Here is a 15,402-nt window from a genome sequence, read left to right on the forward strand (position 1 = left end):
ACAGTGATGCCAGGTACAGGGAGCAGCTGTATATACAGATGTAGCTTTGCTCTCTCACCCGCTGCTCACCTCCTTCTGTGGAGCCTGGTTCCTAATCCACCCTGGATTGGGGACCATAACTGTAAAAAATAAAGCCCAAGAGGCCAATCTCTGGCCTGACCTAAGACTGACGATAAACTAAACTTAAATGTAAAGACAACCAAAATAGAGTTCTTAAAGCTGCTTGGAGAAGGTGATAGAATTTTCTTAGGACACTATAAGGGGTAAGATCCACAAGACAAAAAAGCGGGACAGAATCTATAAATTAGACAGGGTCATTTTTATGGAAAAGGTTTCAATAGTGTGGTATTTTTTCAAAAAAAAAGATAATTCATACTTATACTTTATTAATACCAACATAAGATCCAGGATAACAGATCAAATTTCCTGTGACATTGGGGATGAGGCAACAGAGTGCAACCATAACTCAGCTTTTGGGATTTTGGAAAATCTGAGTTTCAGTTATTGTAAATATCAGACTAATATAACTTTCATTGACATTTCAGTTTTGTTTGGAAAATATGAACAAATATCTGAATATACTTTTTAAAATAGTGATGTGACATACTAATATCAAGTAATAAAGTACTGTTTGAGTTCCATCTTTTTAGAGAAAAATTTGCAAAAAGAAGGTCTTAAAGCTATAGAAACAAAGAACTATGATTGGAATGACAAAATAATTTATTTCCAAAGCCAAGACACTTTTAGAATAAAAAGAGACAATAAATTATTAAAATTATATACATTTAAAAATATTTATATATTGACTAATTGATTTTATCAAATTGAATGAACTACAAAATAGCTCTGTTAAAATCTATTTCTAAAAATAGTTTAATTGGGCTAGGCATGGTAGCTCATGCCTGTAATCCTGGCACTTTGGAAGGTTGAGATTGGAGTATTGCTTGAGACCAGGAGTTTGAGACCAGCCTGAGCAACATAATGAGATTCCCCCCATCTCTACAAAAAATAAAAAATAAAAAAATAAAAACTAGCCAGGCATGGTGGCATGTGGCTATAGTGCTAGCTCATTTGGAAGGCAGAAGCAAGAGTATCACTTGAACCCAGGAGTGCAGTAAGCTATGATAACACCACTGCACTCTAGCTCAGGCAACAAAGTAAGGCCATGTCTCAAAAAAAAAAAAAAAAAAAAAGTTTAATTAAATTTTCAGTCATCTCTCTCTCTAGTACCAATTTACTTATATTTTTCTGAAGAACAAACTATTAAAACAATTTCATTGATATATAATTTAAATATCATAAATTCATCTAAGTGTAGAGTTCGATGAACTTTAGTATATTTATAAAGTTTTACAGCCATCACCACAAACTAATTCTAGAACATTTCCATCACCATAGGCTCTAGTTGATTTGTTTTTATTATTTTACAGTGTTTTTGTATTAACATATCACACATTATGTTTGAATTCTGTTGTTATTGTTCATTTAGATTATTTCCATTCCAAATTGTTTAGCAAAGTGGTTGTTTCAATTTACATTCCACTTACAGTATATGAGAGACTCTGATGGATTGTATGTTTGCCAAAACTTGGTACAGACAAATTTTTAACCTTCGAACACCTTTATATGTATGTGGTGATAGCTCATTGTGGCATGGTTGCATTTCCCTGATAAATCATAAGGCTAAACAAGTTTTCATATGTTTATTTGCCCTTTGATTATCTTCATTAATGAGATTTATTCCCTATTTTTAAATTGTGTTGTCTATCTTTTCTTCATTGATATGTTGAAATTTTCATATATCTGGATAGGATAACTTTATTGAATATATATGTGTATATATATGTATATATATATATGGCCAGATCTTCTTTTATTCTACTGATTTTCATTATATTAAGTATATCTTTTTCTCCTCTCTCTTCTCTCAACTGTTTGAGAGGTATTTGACAGCCAGGACATTAAATTATTTTTAAATACTTTATCACATGTTGCCTAAAATGAGAGCATTCTCCTACATAACCATACTACAATGGTTAGGGTCAGAATAAATGAACATTAAAAAATAATATATTTCTTTATTTAAATTGTATAAAATCCAGTAAGACTATACAGGAGTGTACTCCACGTCATTGCTAATCATAAGCGTGTCCAAAGTTCTGCTCAGCTCTCTGTTCTCAGAGCCTCTACTGTAATTGTCAGACAGCTGCTTCTACAAATCGACAGAGTCTCCAGGACAGTATTTCTCCAAATGTGTTCCTCAGACAAGTAGCAGCAGCAGCAGCAGGAAACTTGCTAGAAATGCAAATTCTCAAGCCCCACCCAACTACTAAATTAGAAATTCTGGGTTTGGAGCCAAAAGTCTGTGTTTTAACAAGTCTTCCAGGTGATTCCAATGTGCACCAAAATCTGATAATTACCTTAAAGGAAAGCTACTCAAATATCAGATACTCCTATTTCCGTTTTGCCTTATTCATTGTTTTGTTAACTCTACAATGATATCAAAGTATATAAAAACATTATAGTTAGATGTATGAAACGTTTTTAAAATATATAAACTAACTTTGACCTAGCAAATGCTCTTATAGAAATGCTTTTAAGGAAAGAACATAAAGTTTTTAAATGGTGTACATAGAATGATATTTACAAGGACATAAATTTGTACATAGAATGGCATTCATTCCAGTATTTATATAGTTAAATGCAGCAAATTATGTGTGTCTATTAATAAATAATTGATTAAATATGTAATATTTCTCAATAATAACAGTGTTATACACCTAATAAAACTGTGACTATGTATTTTTTTCTAATGGTAGAATATCATTGTCTAACTGAACAAAGTAAGAAAATATGTATATTAGAAATTATTTTTTAAGATGTGGATATCTATATGCAGTAAAATTCTGACATATTATACAACATAATAACATTTTCCCCTCTGGGTTATGGGATTATGGATGATTATTACTTCATTTTATTTATTATAGTTACTTTATCCTGTAATTTATGTCTTTATGCAATGTATTATGATCTTATTAGAAAACCATAAAGCTCTTCTAAATTTTGGTAGCTATGGTTAAAAATGTATCACTTTTAACACTAGTTATTTCATTTCACTATAGTGTTGGAAGTATAATTAGTATTATGTGAAAGTTACCACAACAAAGTTTGGCTCAGTATAAGAAATTGCTTTGTAATAACTATAACATATCAAAAATGAAGATGTCTGTCTTGTAATAGTGAGCTTCCTGTCCCTTGAAATTCTTAAAGTCTTTATGAATTTCAGTCAGGGTTACTACAAAATATAGACAGAATCCCATTTTTATGTAGCGAAAATACTAAACTCTAAGTCTCCTATTTCAACAGTGAAAATATACATATATAAAATATTTAATATACTATATATACTGACATAAGATATTGTATATATGCATATAATTACATAGAATAGTGTGTATGTATGTATATATACACAAACAGTGACATAGAATAGTGTGCATATATATACTTTATACATTTAATGTGTATAAAGCATATACTTTATATATTTTATTTATACACACTGTTCTATGTGACAAATTTTCATAGAATGTTCACAATAAGTGAAATCAAAATAGATTTGGTAAGAGATAGTAAAATATTCCACCAAATTTCACTATTTCTGTACTATCTTCTCCCTCTAAAGAAAAATATTCTAAGATATCATCACATTAAATGAACAAATAAAACATAAACTTTGGTGTATTTATTACAAGCACCTGGCATAAAAAAAATAACATTAGAAGTGCTTTGGTTTTGAAAGTGTGAAGATTATAAACTTTATGAATAATAATGTAATGTTCACTTTAAAGCACATACATGAAAATTGGAAATGGAGAAATTTAGTAAACGTACAAGGCCCCTAAATAAGGATGAGACCCAAATTCATTGTGTCCTCTTTTTTCTATATTCTTCCTATATTGTTTTCCATAATCCTGTGGTATTTTAATAAGAGAAAAAAAACCTATTTTATAGACTATAACAAATTCATTTTAAAAATTAATGCAGATTAATGGGAGTCAACTCATTTTATCTGAATTTGTCTGATAAAAAATCCATGGACTTGACATAAATTTACTAATCTTCTCTAATATTGAATACATAAAATAAATGTACAAAAACTTTCCAGAAACTGTTTAGAAATTGGGATAGGGAGTCAGGCAATACTTGTAGAGTGCAATTCAAGATAAGTCTTTAGAAATACAGATAACATTTCAGTAGAACAGAGAAAATAAATAAACAGAAGAAATCGTGTTTTGATAACCTAAGAAAAAGAGAAAGGAAAAAGAGGCATTAACATCTATTTTGAAAAATATTGTAAAATTTGGTTTGACTTTGTGTCTCCACCTTTAGATTGATTAGATTTTATATACATCTAATAGTAAGCCTAGTTTAAATAAATATATATGGAAAACTAAAACAATAAACTCCTTGCAAAAAAGATAGATAATTGTTTCAATGATAAATTACATATATTAATATTTTGTTTGTCTCTCAAGATAAATTATTATAATAGTACTATTAAAAAGCCTAGACCTCAACATCTCTAATCATTAGAGAAATGCAAATCAATACCACAATGAGATATCACCTAACCCCAGTGATATTGGCCTCTATCAAAAAAATCCCAAAACAGCAAATGCTGGTTAAGATGTGGAGAGATGGGAACACTTCTACCCTGCTAGTGGGACTGCAACTTGGTGCAACCTCTGTGGAAAAGAATTTGGAGTTATCTCAAAGAGCTAAAAAATAGAAATACCATTCGATCCAGCAATAGCATTATTAGGCATCTACCCAAAAGAGCAAAAGACATTCTATAATAAAGACATCTGCACCCGAATGTTTATGGCAGCACAATTCACTATTGCAAGGATGTGGAAACAACCCAACTGACCCTCAATTCATGACTGAATTATTAAAATTTGGCATATGTATACAATGGAATATTACTCAATTATAAGAAATGACAGTGATCTAGCACCTCTTATATTTTCCTGGATTGAGCTTGAGCCTATTGTCTGCAGTGAGGTATCACAAGATCAGAGAAATAGCCTCCACATGTACTCACCATCAAATTGGCACTAACTGATCAACACTGTGGTGCTCACATGGTAGTAATATTCTCCAGGGATTGGAGGTTCGGGGGGTGGGTAAACTCACAACTAATGGGCACGGTGAGAATTGTAGAGGGCAAAGGCATGCCATTAATCCTCTCTTGGCTGAGGCAAAGACATAAAATGTAACCTAAATGTAAAAAAAAAAAAAAAAAAAAGCCTAGACCTGAGTTCTCAGCTTGAAATGAGAGGTCTACAGCCTTCCCCCAGATGTGAAATAATGCAAGACAGCCTGACACATTCTACCTTTTATAGGTAGAATGTAAATACTTTTATAGGCTGTGTTAGAATGAACTTTAATTAGCAGACATCATCAATAAAAGTGATTTGTTGTATACTAATGGTGACTGAAAGTTTTAACACACCCGTTTGTTATTTTGAGACCAGATTATTCAGTCACTAAGGAGAGTGTGTGTGTGTGTGTGTGTGTGTGTAAATGAGTGTTTTGAGACACAGATCAGGCTCTTCTGAAACCCAGAATAGGAAAGATTGACTTGGTTCCCTGGCTCAGTCTTCTTTTCCAGATTTCCTTCTAGTTTGGATCCTTGTCTTTGCCTTCTTCCTGGAATCCATTGTGATGCTTTCCAGGTGCACATATCCTTGAGGACACCTTTCACACTTCTGGCTGAAAAAGAAAAGATTCTATCCTTGCCCCCTTCCCACCCCCATACCCCCTTGTGTCTTCAGACATCCTGAATATTCCCTTTAAGCATCAGCAATAGCTCTCACAAAAAACAGAAAACAAATCCACCACTGAGGTTATTTTTTCTTTCAAGGTTCAAGGCCCTCTTTTTTTCTTAGCCCCAGTAAAGAAAGTACAAGAGTAAAATATGTTCAATACAGTTTTTGTCTGTGCTTGGCAGTGGCATTCATTTCTCTTTATAAAACAAGAGAGTAGTAGCAACACCTTCATACATATGTATCTTTTGCTAGATTTGTCAAACAGCAGATCTAAACTGTTATTAGTTCATAAAATAAATTTTGTGAGTCAAAATTTTCACTAAACAATAGAATAGAAAAGTTTTATCAGAGTGAATGTTTGTTAGCAGGTATTATTTTGTAAAAATATTACTTTGTTTATATACATAAAGAAACATTCAGTTACATACTTATGATACATGGACTTGTGATGTAAAATGTATAAAATATATTTCTTACTTTAGTCACAGTCATAGAAGACCAGAAGCTATGACTTAAGGGCATTCTCTAGCACTGAGCTATCCAATATGGTAGCTATTTTACTTAAATGTAAATATATTAAAATTACATACAAATTTAACAGTTTCTTAACCACACTAGCCACATTTTAAATGCTCAAAAATTACATGTGGCTACTCTATTGGACGACATAAATCCAGACTTTCATCACTGAAGAAAGTTCTATTGGACAGTGCTGACCTAGAACAAGCTAATGCTATATTTATAATGTTTTCTATATCTAAAATCTATACATAACAAATAATGCCCAAAATCTAATGAAATTTGTGATGAGTTTGTCTTTTGCTATTGTAAAGTTTTAAGCAATAGTTTTTAGTTGGTTCTGTTAGGTAGTGTTTACCTATTCAAAGAATTTGATTGCTTTATTTAAGTATAGCAACACCCAGAACCTGAGGCAGCACACTATCATGGTTAGTAGCATGGACTCTGAAACCCAGCTGTTTAGATTCAAATCCACCTTTCTGCCTGTGAGAACTTGGACAACTTAACATTTATTTGCCTGAATGTTCGTACGTGTAGAATGGATATGATGCAAAGAATATTATCATCTCTTAGAACTTAAATTTATAAGTGAACTTTATACTACACATTTATATTTATCAAATGCTGAAAACAATAAAACTATATTATGTGGTTGTAAGGTTTTTTGGATTGGCTGGCACCAGAGAAAGAAAGATGAGCAGAGTTGAAAGGGATAAGTAAAGAGGCTTTATTGGGGTGCTCCTGGGTGAGGGTAATGGGTCCCAAGAGAGGGGCCTGGGCGAGATTCTTGGTCCCGGGGAAGAGAAAGAGAGAGACCCAAGAAGTCACATCGCCCAGAAGTCTGAGTGGGTTTATATATGTTTTTAGTGCTGGGGGTAGGGGTTTCTTTGCCAGGAAGATCTATGGTGGGGAGAGCAAGGAATTGTCCCTGGCAGTTTTAGGGCAGGTATTGAGAAATAGGAGGGGCCGGTGGTATGGGTGGACTCCAGGAATCAAGACTCTTATCAGGGTAACCATTTAGCTGTGGTCATCCTTTATCTTAGCTGGACCCTGCCGGCATTGTCCTTGGCAGTTCTCCTGGGCTTCTTCTTTTTCCATTAGGGAGGAGAGGGGTGACTGCCACCAGCCTTACAGTGGTAACAGTTATGATGTTCATTTTTTGTTTGTATAATATGTAAATAAATATATAGCTGTCTTTAGATACCTCTAAAATAAGTATTATTTTGTCAAACATTTTGTGAAAATGTATGGAAGACATGATGCAAAGTTGTAGTCTTTAAAATTTCAATATGATTATTAACATTAAGTTTTTCCTCCAGTTTGAGATTCTGGGTACATAGTTATATGTCACAAGCAAAAGATAACTGCGGAATATCAGTGTTTGAATATCATTTGTTTTTAGCATGTCTTTTATTTGTAATATAATTTTAAATTATTTTCTACCCACAAGGATAAGATGGAATGAAGAGGTTGGAAATTAAAAAAAAAAATAAATGTATATCTAAGATGAAAATTGGCAATCATTTACACTTTAAGAGAGAGAATAGCTTCACAGTGGATTTAAGTGTAAGTTTTACATTAGTAAAGCCTTGTTTCAAATCCTAACTGCCTCAATTACCCACGATGAAATGAAGGCAAGTTACCTAAAGTTTTTAATTCTTACTTGTGCTGTTTAGAAAATAAGTATAATAATATGTATACCTTGTAGAGCTGTTGCGATAGGAAATAAGATAATACATGTAAAATGCTAACAGTAGTGTTTAGCATATGGTGTCTGACAAACGTAAGCCTTTATCATTTTATCTAATCAATTGTAACTTCTTTGTACAAGTAATTTATTATTGACATTGATTTTTTTTTTTTTAAGAACTGAATTATAATTTTGCTTCTGTCTCCGGTTAGCTGTGTGATACTGAAGAAATGATCCAATGTCTCCAGTCCTTGGTTTCTACTGGAAAATAAAGCAAGTAGATAGAGTACCCCCCAATATCGCTTCTGAATTTGTAATCTCAAAATAAAGTCAAAGCCATTGAAAGAAATGATGTGATGTGATGTGATGTTCATGAGGGAAACAACATGTTTAGGCATATTTGAAATTTTGAAAGCATCAAAACACAAGCTATCTATCAGCCAATGCAAACCCAGTGAACAGTTTGGATGGCTTGACAATACAAAGTAGATTTCATTATTTTTCAAGGTTTTTCTCTTAAGTAGCTCTGCTAATTGCTTTTACACTTGTATCATATATGACTCTGGTTGAGATGGATTTGACATTAATTATGTCTTTTAAAAGACAGAGCAATCAAGCACTTATATTCAATAAGAAACTATATGTAGAAAAGATCATGTGTGTTTTATTGGTGTTTCTCGGGTGACCTTTTAAAATTAGCACTCTTCTAAGAGATTTAAAACATAAAAGTTAAAAATGAAAACCAAAACACAATCTTTATTTCTAATAGAGGTTAAATGAGAAAACGACTTGGTGTGAGGGATAGTTTGGCAGTTTGATTATTTATAAACTCTAGAATTTAACTCCTCAGGTTACAAGCAGGTAATGGGTAAGATTTAAACCAGGTAAGATTTAAACCAGGAAGCAATAGGGCAGCACTGCAAATTCAAGCACATGATATCTAGAAACTCTCCCAAGAAGAAGAAAAGAAAGCTGCCCAAGTTATTCTGTTTCAGGTTATTCTTTATAAATTTACAGATAGAACCATTTATTCTACATCCAGAGGCATGGAAGGTAAAAGGGCTGAGAGAATGCCAGACATGCTTGGGAAAACAATTTTTCCTCATGGCAAACAAATCCAAGCACAGTTTTGCAAATGTTTCATTATTCAATAAAATGGAGTGGATAATTTAGTCTTCTTTATTTCATTGTTAAATTGAGTAGAGAGGCTTAGCAAAATATATGAAGACACATTCTTTGTGTGATAAGATTAGCTCCAGAAAGGAATGAAGAATTAGAATTATTTTCCATATTTTCATTCCTCAATACATCCACTATTTTGCTCAGTCAGTAACAATTTTTTAGATTAACTTTCAAAATGTTAAAATATGTGCCTATATCCCATATTTCCAAAATGATATTTTTCTCACTGACTCTGATTAATTTATATATATATATATATATATATATGAATGCCTTCCTTTATTGTTCTCTAAAGACTCAAATCAAGTCCATTATTTTGTCAAAATGGCTCCATTCTTTTGGGGCGAGCTTAACAGAAAGTTTTGTCATTTTGAGTTTGTGTTGCCTTGTTTGCCTCCACAGAGCTACTAGCAGATGATCTGGTGGCAGGATATCTACCAACAAAAACTGGGCTCCCGTTTCAAAATAAATTGATCTTCACAATTCAAACAAAGTTTACAATTATGTAGCCTTAGAATTTATTCTCCATGCTGATTGGCATAACTGAACCCACCAATAAAACCAAACATAGCTTTAAACTTTGTCAATATTTTTATCTCAACATTTTTTGGGGGCCAGAAATAGAATAATTGCAGCCCTGGACGTGTCTAACTAGTGAGGATAAATAGACATAACCCATGTTTTGCCTCATCAAGTCTCCTGTAGAGGGCAAAGACTAAAGTACATGAAAAATTCCTACAATCCAGAAAACAAAATTTAAAAGAAGCTTTTGAAATGACTCCAGCAAGATTTTGAGAACAGATTCTCCCAGTTCAGAACACCAAAAGTATTAAATAAAACATGAAAATAAGACATATTCTTGTTTTAAATGGATGAACTGGAGGGAAAATAAAGAAAGTGATTGGAGGCCAGAATAAAAGTGGGAATCTTGAGTATCATTTGCCCACATAGTACTTGACAGACACTGGTGGCTTCTAATCTGGAGTTAGCAGCACACACACATATTGTGCTCTAATAATGCAAGTTATTCATTTCGCGGTGGGTAAGAGATAAGCCTAAAATCCTGCCCTTATTCTGAACACACACAGAAATGCATCTGCCACCTCCATTCCCCTCCCAAGAAAGATTCCTTGATCCCCTTAGTTAGTAAACCTGGAAAAAAACTACAAAGCAATAAGGTACTTAATTTCCTGTCTTGGTCTTGGCTCTACATGGAGTATAAAATAATATTGACTTTCTTTTTTATCATTAATTATCTGGTGAACTTTTAAAATATTGTGGTAGATCTGGAGTCTATGAAATCTGTCTACAGATTTTTGTCCTGTGGCAGAATAAAAAGAAAATCAGAGATGAACACAATTATTATATATAAAACAGTAGACTGATTTATAAAAAATATTCAGTGCATAAATCGATTTCTTGGAAAATTTGGTTTGATTAATATACTGGCTTTGTTTAATAAAAATACTATTAATTTATTGCCCCAAATTGTACAGTTAATTAGAAAATATCTCAAGGGAATTTGGAAATAATAAATTTATTCATATTGCTTTTGTGGGTTAGAAAGTTTTAGTTAAAATAAAAGTCTGCTTTATGTCATTAGTTTGGGAGATACTAATGTATTGAGCACTGTAACTCCTGAATAATAGAGAAGTTCATTCTGTTTTTGCATTTTGAGATTATGATTTATGCATGTCCTTGTGCTAGATAGCACTAAGCATTGCTCCTTCATTAGTGGTTCCCACTGAAAGCTATGTTTATATTCAAAAGTTCTGCCCTGGGATGGATCATATTGTGTGAGAAATAATTACAGGGCAAAAGTGGAGAGCCTCTGCTTAAAATGTATTAGAAATTATCTGCTTGATGTGCCTACCAGTTTCCATAGTGTGATTCTGTCTAATTATCCCTGGGGATCTGCTAGGCACTCTGACTATTAAGCAGATAATTTTTTTAACTTTGGAAAATATTTATTTTCAACTTGATAGTTATTTTGAGCTTGATGCTCTAAGTATTTCCTAATAGAATTATTTAACTGTTTAAGAACATATGAGTACTACTTGTTAATTTGGTCAATCAATTGATGACACAGAAACTAGCCGACTGACCTAAAATATGTTTGGAAATTATAAAGTTAAATTTCTGTTCTCCCCAATATTGAGGTGGTCACTTTCAACAGACCATTCTTAGGAGAAACATTACTATTATAGATTTATTAATTACTATAGAAGAGCTTTGTAAAACTCCTGGTTAACTTCATTGAGGAAAGATTGACAGATGCAGGCAAAATCCAACCCAATTTACATATCTTGTATCTATATGTATATGGTAGCTCCCTTTGGTGTTGTCTTCTTAGCTTCTGAAGTGGATTTGTTGAAGACAAATATTGAGAAAAGAAATGGAAAGCTTCAGAAGTTACCATATGAAATGAACACACTCAACACTTCATATGAAGGAGGAAAAAGAGATAGTAAGTTTTTATATTATTTTACTAGATTAATACTCTTCTTATTCCAGAAATGGATTTCAGGCAACTTTCAAAAATACTAATAATACCATCATGTTTTATTTGTTTTTTGGCTGAGAAAGGAAAGAGGTTGGAGATAAAGTCTAAAAAAGCAAAAACAAACAAACTTAAAGATACAACCAGAATAAACAAAATTTAATGATTAGCACACAAAGTATGGCCAGAAGTTACTACATATTTGATAGATTTTAGCCACAAATTTGTCACTGAGCTTATTAGCAACCAATGTAAAAAAAGGAAACTTAATTGTTGTGTTTCAGTGTTCCCAAGATAGAAACAAATTGATTTTTTCCCATAGTACTCACATGAGTACAATTATTCCTAGCTGTGATATATGAAATAAAGTTTCCCTCTGAGTAAAGAGGATTTGTATAGTATTATGTCAAGTATCTTAACATTGTGTGTGTGTTCAGTGATGAGTTTCAAAAGCTTTTATCTTTCAGAAGGATATACAGTAACCCTTGCCATGAAGCATATGCAATACGATAAGTTAAATCCTATGTGGTAGAGATTTGAAACAGCATGGCCCTGGTATACATTCTTTGATGGAATGCCTTAGCACATAAAACTAGATTAAATTATTCACTGTCATTTCCTAATCTCTGCTCTTCAGATCTAGAGGATTGTAAAGTCTCAGAGGCTGGAGTCAGGGCTCTCCACTTGCACTCCACCCAAGATCATTCCAACTTCATCTTTATTACATAGTGACTGTTCACCTTTGTTTGGATGGAGTGTTCCAGAGCTTTTGAAATAAAGTAAAAAATCACTAATATAAATTAATTGATAAATTAATGGAGTATTTAGATTACTTTCAGGCAAAATTCCATGGCAATTATGCATTTCATCTAAGTTTTTATTTTATTTAGTAGACTTTATTTTTAGAGCAGTTTTAGATTCACAGAAAAATTGATTGGGAGGTACAGAGATTTCCATTATACATCTTTCCCCCATATATGCATAGTCTCCCCTACTATCAACTTTCCCCACCAGAGTGGTACATTGTTATAATTGATGAACCTACATTGGCATGTCATTATCACCAAAGTCCATGGTTTACTTTAGGGTTTACTCTTTTTTATTTTTTAACTTTCCATCCACTTTTTATCTAATGCTCCATTCCCAAGTTAGAGATTAAAAGCAAGAATCTACAATATCAAGGTTATTTACAATCTACGAATCTAAAATAATTTGATAAAATTAAAAATATATATATATATATATTTTACTTTGTTGACATAAAACTGCTATGATAATGAAGAATAGGGGAGGTATAACTTAAGCTAAGGTAGAACTGGGACAGAGATGGACCCTACTCTGAATCTATACAAATCAGATCTACCACAGTCCCTCTTCTGTCTCAGGTCTCTGGTTAGGGTTTCCTCTTGATGTATAGTCTTTGAGTTTGCACCAATTTATAACAACATATATCCACCATCATGGTGTCATACAGAGTAGTTTCACTACTCTAAACATTTTCTGGCAAGTTTTAATGAATGTTAAATAGTAATGAATTGAGTTTATGATGCTTGACAAATTCTAGCAAACAAAGTTTATGTTGTTCTGTAAGTTAATTGAAACATATATTAGAACAATCAGCTGAGCTCAAGGTAGACTTCACCTCCCCCTTTAAAAGTTGAGGAGAATCAAAATGAAAAGAACATCCTTTAATGGGGCAAGATCTTCCTAAATAGAAAAAAAAAAAAAAAGCTTGATTTTATGCCAACTCTGATGGTCAAACTTCTAGGTTATGTGTCATAGCTGAAAGGGTTTTATCTAAATAATACTGGATTTTATGAAATGTTCATCTTGCTAATTAAATATTGGTAAAATATGATATTCTTGGTAGACCCAGCTAGACACTGGAAGATAACTTTTTGATATGTATCCATAGGTTGTTGAATAACCTAAGTGAACTTTCTGAAGAATCTGTTTTTACAAACAAGTTGGGGATTATCTTCCTCATATAATTACTCTTTATGGTAGCAAGTTTGTATTAAGGTAATTTCTCAGCTAAGATTACTTCTAATTCAAGAAAATAAGACCATTTTATTTACATATAGAAAGTTCAAGACATTTCTTCCTGCAGAGACATAAAAATTGTATATATTCAAAGATGCTATCAAAGTATCAATATAGACTTTTAAATTATAGGATTCCAGAACATTTTTATGTTTTATCCTTTATGATAAATCCATCAAGAGAACGTTCTTCTTTCTCTCTGCATCCTCACCGTCATCTGTTGTTTTGGGACTTTTTGATAAAAGCCATTTTCACTGTAGTTAGGTGACATCTCATTGTGGCTTTGATTTGCATTTCCTTGATGATTAGAGACGTTGAGCAATTTTTCATGTATTTATTAGCTATTAGTCTACCTTTTTTGGAAAAGTTTCTGTTCATGTCTTTTGCCCACTTTTGAATGGGGCTGTTTGATTTTTTTTTTTTTGCTGATTTGCTTGAGTTCTTTGTAGATTCTGATTATCAGGCCTTTATCAGGTATATAGCATATAAATATTTGTACACTTACACACTGTTGGTGGGACTGCATACTAGTACAGCCTCTATGGAAAGTAGTGTGGAGATATGACAAAGAACTAAAAGTAGAACTACCGTTTGATCTAGCAATTCCACTACTGGGTATTTACCCAAAGGAGAAAAAGTCATTTTTTTCAAAAAGTCACCTGTGCTTGAATGTTTATAGCAACACAATTCACAATTACAAAGATGTGGAAACAACCCAAGTGCCCATCAATACATGAGTGGATTAATAAAATGTGGTATATGTATACCATGGAGCACTACTCAGCCATAAAAAACAGTGGTGATCTAATATTTTTTGTAACAACCTGGATGGAACTAGAGGCCATTCTTCTTAGAGAAGTATCGCAAGAATGGAAAAACAAACACCACATGTACTCAATACTAAATTGGAACTAATCAATCAACACTTATGTGCACATATGGAAGTAGAATTCAAGAGAAATCAAGTAGGTGGGATGGGGAGGAGGGAATGAGTAAATTCATACCTAATGGGTACAACACACACTATATTGGTGATGGGACTGCACAAAACCAATTTACGTAACAAAAACCTATGTACCCTGTAAAATTCTGCAATAAAAAAAGAGAACATTCTTCTGATTCTGAGTATATCTTAGTATATTAAGAAATATGTTCTGTATGATCATTCAAACATGAAGATTTATTTTCAGACAAACCCTGAAATATACCCTTCCTTTTAAAGAATTATGGAGAAGCTCAGACTTTTGGCTTACGCAAGGAAAAAGAAAGAAAAAGAAAAAACTGGCATGCATTTTCAATGGAGTACTTAATTTACTTGAAAATTTCTATTTGAGAGGAAAGAGATTAAAGTGGGACCATGGTCCATCAGGGAGGAATATAAAGTTGTGAAAATAAGCAAACAGGTGGTGTTTGGAGCCCACTATTCAAAAAGTCCTTGAAGTTCAGAGATAAAACCATTACTTGATACATTATTAAGTAGGTTTTTAAAAATCAACTATAGTTTTTGAGGGCACATTGTTAGAAACCATTTAGAAAGTGGCCTGTGGAGTTTGGGCTTTTATGTATTAAATGGGGAAGGCCACCTCCATACATGGCAATCAGAATATGACCCTCTATAATCTCAGTCACCA

The sequence above is a fragment of the Eulemur rufifrons genome, chromosome 7 (assembly GCF_041146395.1).
Source record: "Eulemur rufifrons isolate Redbay chromosome 7, OSU_ERuf_1, whole genome shotgun sequence".
Classification (NCBI taxonomy): domain Eukaryota; kingdom Metazoa; phylum Chordata; class Mammalia; order Primates; family Lemuridae; genus Eulemur; species Eulemur rufifrons.